The sequence below is a fragment of the Mesoplodon mirus genome, assembly GCF_964341445.2.
Source record: "Mesoplodon mirus genome assembly, chromosome: 6".
Lineage (NCBI taxonomy): Eukaryota > Metazoa > Chordata > Mammalia > Artiodactyla > Ziphiidae > Mesoplodon > Mesoplodon mirus.
In genome coordinates, this window is record NC_138982.1 from 40,092,010 (window position 1) to 40,101,436 (window position 9,427).

Genomic DNA, 9,427 nt, shown 5'->3' on the forward strand with positions numbered 1-9,427 from the left:
CACTGGCCTTCTCTCATCCCTTCCTCCTTGATTTTCCTCCTAGGCCGTGCATATTCTTGCGACAGGACCTTTCACTTAACTGGTCCCTCTTCCTGGAAAGCCTTCACCCCACCCCACCCCTTGCCAAACAACCTCATGATGTGCTCCCCCAATTTCATTCAAGTATCTATTCAAATGCCACCTTCTCAGAGAGACATTTCCTGACCTTATCTAAAATAGTAATCCAATTCCTGTCGTTCCATATCTTGTCTTTTTTTTCTATCCAAGTCAGTTAGTTATTCCTGCAGATATTATTTGTTTATATGTTTATTTATTATGTCTGTCCAGTCTAGTAAGAGGATTGGAACTTTGCCTATGTGAATTTTTACTGTATCCTAAGTACATAGAATAGTGTTGGCACATAATAGCTGTTCACAAAATATGTATTGAATACATTGTTGAATAAAGTATTTGATAAAGAAGTATTAAAGCAGATCATGACCGTGCTGATCAAACAATAATTCTTAGAGTAAATTTTTAATGTTTCTTTCAAAAATGAGTTTTAAGAAAAAAATCTAGACCTTACTAGACAGTAGACATCATTTAAAAAAAAGAAGTTAGAGAAACAACTGGGTTAAAAAGACAGAAATCTCATTTTGCCAAGAGGAAACGTTAGCTTATATACCACCATGTCCTGAAGTCTAACTTTTGTTTACAGGGCATTTATTTGTTACATATAAATACATTTCCAGTGTGAAAAAAATAAGGAAAATAAAAAATAAGTATGGATACCACTGTCGTTTGGGAGATTTTTCATGACTACCACGAGAGTGCAGGCAAGAACAGTAATGAAGAAAGTGAGTCTATATGGAGCCAGAGCAAGGGATTCTCATCCAAGAGACTTGGCAGGGATTAAGGTAGGCTTCATATCCAGGGATATTAAGCACACTGGCATAGGTTCTGACTTGTGCAAGGAGGATCATGATCTAATACAGAGCTAAAGCAAGATCCAGCAGTGTGAGCTATGGTAAAACATTTCTAACCTCTGGGGGACAAATACCTTGTATGCTGGAGTTACTTTCATAAGTTCCACTAATCTCTCTCTCTCTCTCTCTCTCTCTCTCTCTCTCTCTCTCTCTCTCTATATATATATATATATATATATATATATATATATATATATATATATATTTCTAGTTTTTAGATGAACTCAAGTGCATTTGTGATTCATATACAAAAAAATTATTTACAAATGTTACTAAGATCAGCATAGCTTTCTGTGATTATGTATTTTTTTTCAACTAAAGGTGACTAAAAAATATTATGTATGGAGGAAGGTCTTAATTAAAAGGAGATCTTCAACCTAGAAAAGATTGGAATCCACTCTTAAAGATGAACCACACAGTCAGGTTTTCTCCAGGAGACCCATAATTTAGGAATCTTCTTTCCACATGTTATTTTCCCCATGATACATATAACTAAAAGGGCAGGACTATAAATTCAAATTGAGAGAAGGAAACAGATGAACCTGTGTAACTCAAGCTGTCAGCAGTGTAATGGTCTTAGTAGATTCTTGGGTAAACACATATAGGGAATTCCTGTCCTATAACACATTTATGAGAGTTTTCAATATTTTGCTTGGCTCTGTGGAGAATGCTTGAAGTATGAAAGCTGTTCAGTGCTAGAGAGAACTGTACTAAAGATATAAAAATATGAATGAGAAGTTTACACATTGACTACAGTGGCTACCTCTGAGTGGTGGGAGAAGGGGAAAGAATAAGGGATGCAGGAAACTGTGAGTAGTAGATTACATTTGCAAAAATGACCACAATATTGATTCCTATCACATGCCCTCTTGCACTATGATGTTGTAGAGCTCCATCAAAACATAGAGTCTAATTCTCCTCGCATTGAATCTGTGGTGGATCTGTTACTACATTGACCAGTAAAACGTGGCAGAAGTAATATTCTGAAACTTGAAAGCTCTGGCATTAAGAAGACTAGGCAATTTCTGTTTTGATGCTCTGAAAGAAGTAAGGTGCCTTGTAAGAAATCTGACTATCCTAATATCTCCTTGTTGTGAGAAGTTCAACTAGCCATGTGGAGAGGCTATCTGTAAGGGAATAAAGATCCCCAGCCTGAACCCCTAGTGGAGTTCCCAATTGACAGCCAACACCAAGAAGATTACCAAGCATTTTGGATATGGATCTTCAAAACCCAGCTGAGACATTCCAGATGAAGCCAGGTGGGACAGAGGTAAGCTGTCCTCACTGACCTGAGCCAATTTGTTGAATACTGAACAAAGAAATGAATGTTACTATTTAAAGCTAAGAAGCTGTAGAGTGGTATATTATATAGCAATAAATAACCAAAAAAGTATGTTTCAATTATATCTGTAAAGTTTCAGTTCTTTGAAAAGCCACATATTTGAGACACATATGGAAAATGTTGACCTTGGTCTGTGTGTCGTGATATTTTCCATTGTTTTCTTTACATACAAAATATCACATATTTAATAATTTGAAACTTAAAAGCATATTTATACTTGCACTTCTTGCTAAGATAGAGTAAATAGTTCCAAACATGTCCTCCAATCCATAAACAAGTATAAAGCTGGAGAAAATGTATGTGGCAATGTTGACAAGTCCTGGGCTTTAGGGAGTATGATCCCTGAGAGAAGAGAAATATATGAAGTGAGCTCCCATGCTCTTATTAACTTTGTACCTTGGTACAATTTTCCAACTTTTATAAAGGGAGTGGAGTCCAAGCAGAGTCTCTCTGGGGAGGCATAAAATAGAGTACAAGGCTGCTGATATAATTAGAACTTTTGGGGTAGGGGACTGAAGAAGCAGGAGCTGCACACAGGAGTTCCCAAGTCCTTGGTCAAAGCCTGCACTGCGTATCTGCCAGGTGAAACCCTATGAGGCCTAACAGAAAGCAGTTTCCACAGAATAGAGGATGGAATGGCTACTCTAGAGGGCACTAGATGCTGGGAAATGTTAAAGACCCACTCAGAGTGGAGAGACCTCATTAACACGTCTGGTATTCAGGTAAGCTACCAAAGAGGCCATAAGTTTTGTGGATAGCCTACTTGCAAAGGATATTCTGTAGCTAACCTAACACAGTCTAAAACCAAGCTTCTAGCAAATAACTGCCTGCTGAGACAAAACTCAACAATCATTAAAAAAAAAAAAAACAATTTAATCCAGACTCCTTGCAAAGTATCATTCAAAATATTCAGGAAAAAAGAAAAGTTTTCCCACCAAAAATTACTAGACATGTAAAGGAGTAGGAAAATATGATGAATAATCAAGAAAAAAACAATCAGAGGGGACAAACGCCAAGATGACTCAGATGTTAAATTTAGCAGGCAAGGACATAAAGAGGCTATTTTAAGCTGTTATTAGAAATATTTTTAGGGACTTAAAGCAAGATATGTGGTCATAATGAATAAATGACTAGAAACTCTCAGCGAAATAGAAATTACACTAAAAAACAGTGAACAGATATAGAATTTTAGTAGATAAAAACCAAAAACATAAATGGAAATCCTTGAAACAAAAAGTACAATATCTGAAGTGAAAAAAAATCACTGATGGACTTAATAATATTTTGGAGATGACACATACAGACTCAGTGAACTTGAGAGCAGATGAATAGAAATTATGTCATATGAAAAAAACAGAAAACAGATTTTTTAAAAAAGAGCCTCATGTAGCAGTGGAATAATACCATACTGTTCATAACACAGGTACATAAGGACCCAGGAGAGGAGAGAAAGATAATGAGGCAGGAAAAAAAAAAACACCCTTGAGAAAATAATGGTTGAAAATTTCCCAGATTTTATTTCAAAACCTCAGTCTACAGGTCCAAGAAGCTCAGGAAACCCCAGGAAGGAGAAATACAAAGAAAAAGCACTTAGACCACTCTAGTCAAAATGGACAACAACCACAGAGGAACAGAAAATCTTCAAAGCATCTAAAGAAACATGGCATATTTTATACATGGGAAAAGTTATATAAATGTTGCCTGACTTCTAACCAGAAACAATACAGGCCAGAAAATAATAAAATTACAACTGTAAAGTGATAACAAATACCTGTCAAGAGTATTCAATACCTTACAAAATTGTCCTTCAAAAATAAAAATAAAGATATTTTCTGAAAAATGAAAGCTCAGAAAATTTGTAACCACCATATCTATACTGCAAGAAATACTAAAAGAAGTTCAAGAGGCTGAAGGAAAGGATAACAAATGGAATTTCAGATTTAAAGGAAAGAAAGAAGATCTAAATGTGAGGATAGGTTTTCAGAAGACTAACTTCTTTTCTTTTATTTCTTTGTTTCTCTAAAAGACAATTTATTGTTTAAAGCAAAAAAAATCATTATAAGGTAGTGTTTATAAAGTGTGTAAAAGTAAGATTCATGACAACAGAAGCACAAAGTAATGGATGCAAAAATGAAATTAAAGTGCTATGAGGTTTAGGTGTGGAAAGACTTGAATAAGCCAGGAGGAGAAAACATGACCCAATTTATTTTATGTGTCTAGCATAGCACTGAATACAAAACCTGATAGAGATATTATATGAAAAGAGCAATATAGACCAACATCCCTGATGAAGATAAATGCAAAATTTTTCAACAAAATATTAGTAAATCAATAGAAATATACAAAAGGAATAACACGTAAACACCAATTGAGGCTACTCCCAGGAATGTAAAATTAATTTTATATTTAAAAATCAGTCACTGTAATTCAACAGCTTGATCATCTCAGTAGAAATTATCAAAAACAATTTTGACAAAATGGAACAGCAATTCATAATTTTAAGAAAATCAACTCTTACCAGACCAGGAATAGAAGGAAGCTTCCTCAATGTTGTAAAAGGTATCTATGAAAAATAAAGAAGAAAAAATAAAGAGCTTGGTGAAATATTGCACTGTTTCCTCCTAAGTTGGGAACAGTGGAAGGATATCAGTTCTCCCTATTTTTATTCAACATTTTACTGTGGAACACTCCACAGTGAAATAAGAAGGATAGAAAATAAAGTTCACTCAGATTGGAAAAAAAGTCAACTTTATTTATAGTTGATATGATTGTTTACATAGAAAATATTTAGAAGCCAAGCAACTACTGGAAGCAATACATTTAACAAAGGCATAGAGTACAAGGTCAATATACAAAAACCAGTTGTATTTTTATATACTAGCAACAATTAAAGAATAAAACATTTTAAATCAGTTTCCTATAGCATCACCCCGAAAACAATAAGTAAGAAACAGTATCACATTCCAAAGTAATTGAAGAGATTTGAGCCACCATCAAATATATAAAAGATGTAGCAAAATTAGCCACGAGCATTTTTCTGATCCATTCATTTGTCTGACCTTTGTAAAAACCATGGGTCATGGTGGATGATGGGAGACTGATGATGGGAGACCTTAATGAGATTATAACTCCAATTATTGCTATCCTACAAGACATCAAGAACTGGGAAGTGTGAGATTTTACTCCACTTGCAAGCTAATAAGTTAGCCTGTCACAGTTTCTTGGACACTGGCAGAAAATAGGAGATTCCTGGGTTAGAGACAAAAATAATGTATTACTTACAGAAATAGCAGTAGACAGTGTATCAACATTTGCACCAGTTCCCCAAACCCCAGTTCACACAGGATGTTACAAAGACAACCAGGTGATTCCTTCACACTCAATGGGGGTGTATTATAGGAAAGGAACCTCAAGCTTAAGGATCCTGAATCTTTTATAATGTGAAGTAAGCCTGGTTGCCCCTTGCCTTGATGGGAGATACTGTCTTTCTTATACTGGACTGTAAATAAACCTACTGTTGGCTCTGAAAGGGGATGCTTTCTCTATCTATCTTCCAAAGCTGTTTACTATACAATCATCCTTTGAAAGATAGTTTAGAATAAAGAAAGTTGTGCTTTGTGACCACCTGGAGGGGTGGGATAGGGAGGGTGGGAGGGGGATGAGGGAGGGAGGAGATATGGGGATATATGTATATGTATGGCTGATTTACTTTATTGTGGGACAGAATCTAGCACACCATTGTGAAGCAATTATACTCAATAAAACTGTTAAAAAAAAGTCTGTGTCTCTGCTTACAAATTACACAGATATGTGAGATACTCATTGATAACTGACTCCCAATAGCTAATTATTATCTCTATTAACCCAGTCTCTGACATTTGGTGCACTCTTATCCAATTAACGATCCATTTACCATAGAAGATCAAGCACAGTTTGCCTTTACATGGTTATGTTAACTGTGATACTCTTTCGGGATCTAGTCCTCAAGTGTCTTGACCATGATGATCATTCTCACATTCTACAGAATATCCCAATGGTCTACTCTATAGATGACATCATTCTAATCATTCTGATTGCCCTGGTAAGCAAGAGTGAACACGTATTCTCAATACTTTAGTAAGACACATATATACCAGAAAGTGGAAGGAGACCCTGCAAAGATTCAGGAGTCTTGTGTTTTGGGTCTGGTGATCTGGGGCACACTGAGTCCTTCCCTCTAAAGCAATGGTTATCAACCGGGGAAAAGTTCTGATCCCAAGAGACATTTGGCAACGTCTGGAGGCATTTTTGGTCTTCAAAAATCAAGGTGAGTGGGTAGCATCTAGTGGGCATCAGGGGTAGAAGTCGGGGAAATAACTAAAGTGGATAGAAGCCATGGAAGCAACTAAACATGCTGCAATGCACAAGAAAGCCTCCTCTAACAAAGAAGTATTCAACCCTACTTCTCAGTAATGGCAAGATTGAGATTGCTTTAAATGAAAGTAATAAATATGATTTTGCCTCTTGCAACTCCTACATGACAAAAAGAGATATAGTACGTGTGAGCCCCTTTAAATTTTGGTGGTAACATTTATAGCAAATGGTAATACTACTGTGACCTTTAACTGTGACTTAGGGGCTTCACGTTTTGCTTGTAGCCCTGTATAAGAGAGTGTTCTGTAGTGGGTCCATGTTGCTATTCAAGCTGCCCTGTCACTTGGAACATCTTTATGTGTCTCCTCTTTACCTTTATCCCTGGCCCTAGCACTTGCTTCCAAGCCACAGAGATTTTAGCAATAGTTCTTGCCCTTCCCATGATGGTAAAGGTACAACGATTTCTACTTCTCCCACAAACACAAATGAATAACCCCCTGCATAAGGTACTTGAGGCCGAAATCTCAGCCTCTGTACACCCTTGCAGAATCTAATCTGGGAGACAGAGGTTTGGGTGAAGCAGAAGAGAATAGCTTTATTTCTTTGCCAGGCAAAGTGGGACACAGCGGATCCCTGCCCTCAAAAACTACGTGTCCCCACCTGGGTGGATTTGGTGAAGGGTTTTATAGCAATAGTTTGAGGGTGGGGTTGCTGACGAGACTAAAGTGTGAGCAGGACCTGTACTCCCTAAATATCATCTTAGGTGGGCAGTCTCCTAATCTTAATGAGCTTCTCTGGTCCCTTTAATCTTGCCTCAGGTGGTTTCTTGGTTGTTCCTACCTTGAAAACAACTGTTTGAATCTGTCCTTTGGAACTCAGGGAAGGTCATGGAGGCTGAAGTCTTGCCTACAAGAAATGGGGGACAAAAGGGCCTCCGTGCCCAGGAGCCTTACAAGGCCCTGCTCGTTTTCATACTGATTAACAAGGAGAAACAACTGCCATGGCTTACTGGTGAAATGAAGTTGAGGAGGTCCTAGCTTCCCTACTGGAAGCCTCAGGGAATAACACAGCCTGAATGTTCAGGAGAGGGAACACTCCATGGAGTAGACTAATAAGATACAAGAGATGAGATGGAGGTAACAGAGAATCCCTTGCCCTACCAATCCACCAAGGACTCTTTTGAGGTGCAGTGATTCCTTGAAGACAGTCCAGATATATCCTGCAGGACTCAGGTGAGTAATGGGAGACTGTGGCCAGCACAGCAACACACTACTCTGTATTTGGTTCTCCTCTTTCCATGCCTTACTTTCCCTTTTTGTCTCGTGATCCTTTGTACCATTCAGGAGGCAAATGGTACCTCTAAACCTCTTAGGGATTTTGGCTGGGACTCAGAATTAAATTGACATAAATAGATTAACAGGAGAAAAGCATAAAAGTGAATTTAATATGAGTTTTACATGACGGAGAGCCCTCATAAGTAACTGAAGACCCACTGAAGCAGCTAGACTTGAATGCATATATATACTGAATTAGGCAAAGAGTAGTAAATCATGAAAATGTGGCAAGGTAGTGGGGCTAGAACTAGGATAGTTCATTGGGTAGAAAAGTGACCAGAAAGATAAGTGTAGTTTAACAAGGTTTACTTTTATAGATTTCTCTCAGTGCTAAGAATGCTACTTTCCTCTTGGTATTAGGAGGGCATGTTCCATAAGCGGGTTTATCTCCTGCTTTCAGGAAGAAAAAGAGGAGGTCACAGTGCCCTTCTTTCACTGGATTTTTTTTTTCAGGTGTCTTTAGCTCAAAATAATCCTTATGTCAAAATGGCATATTTTTAAGGTGGCATATTCTGTCACCCTTCAGTACCCTCCAATAAAACATCAGCATGTAATTTTGCCTCAGGTTTTCTTTTCTAAAGTGCTCAGGCTAAAACACAGTATACTAGAATATGGAGGAAATGTGGTCAGCAAGGAGACTATAGGGATAAGTTGAGGCTAGATATGGAGAGCCTTCAATGTCAAGCTTAGTATTCAAAGCAAGCTCAGGTTCCAAGAATCTATGATTCTGTATTCACACAGAGTGGTCGGAACAGAATTCTGCCTCAATAAATGACTCAGTGCCTGTCCAGGCCTTCATTAGCTAATTAAAATGGGAAGTGAAGATTGCTGAATCTTTCTCTTCACATAATTCCTATGAGTCTCTCGTTCACTTAATTTCATGGGTTGCACTCTCGTTCCTGTCAGTAGCCCGTCTCTCATGTGCTGGAGAGGAAAGGTCTGCCAGAGGTGAAGCAAAGCTTCTTTAGGGAATTAGTTAAAGAGAAATCTGCAGCAACTACAAGCATGACATTTCCCCATGCTTACTGGAGGGGACTATTTAGTGCTTAAGCAGCTAAAGAACCCCAAAGCAGGACTTTTGAACTGTTATCAATATCTCCATGGTGCTTTAGGCAATTTCTGAAACTGCAATGGAATATAGTGGCTATTTTATGTTTCTGACTTGCATACAAGATAAAACAAGAATAGACATAAACTAACAAAATACATGACAAGTAGATCCTTGCAGGACATTTGGTCCTGTCCAAAATGTCCATAAGACATTTGGCCTATTAGATATTTGGTCTATGCCAAAATGTCCTTATATTTGCAGAACTATTTGATCCTGTCCAGAGCCATTTGGCACGGACCAAGTATGCGGATGGATACTTTAGATAGCACCAAATGTCTTCTAGCCCAAATAGATTACTTGCAAATTGTAAATGTGCTAGAGT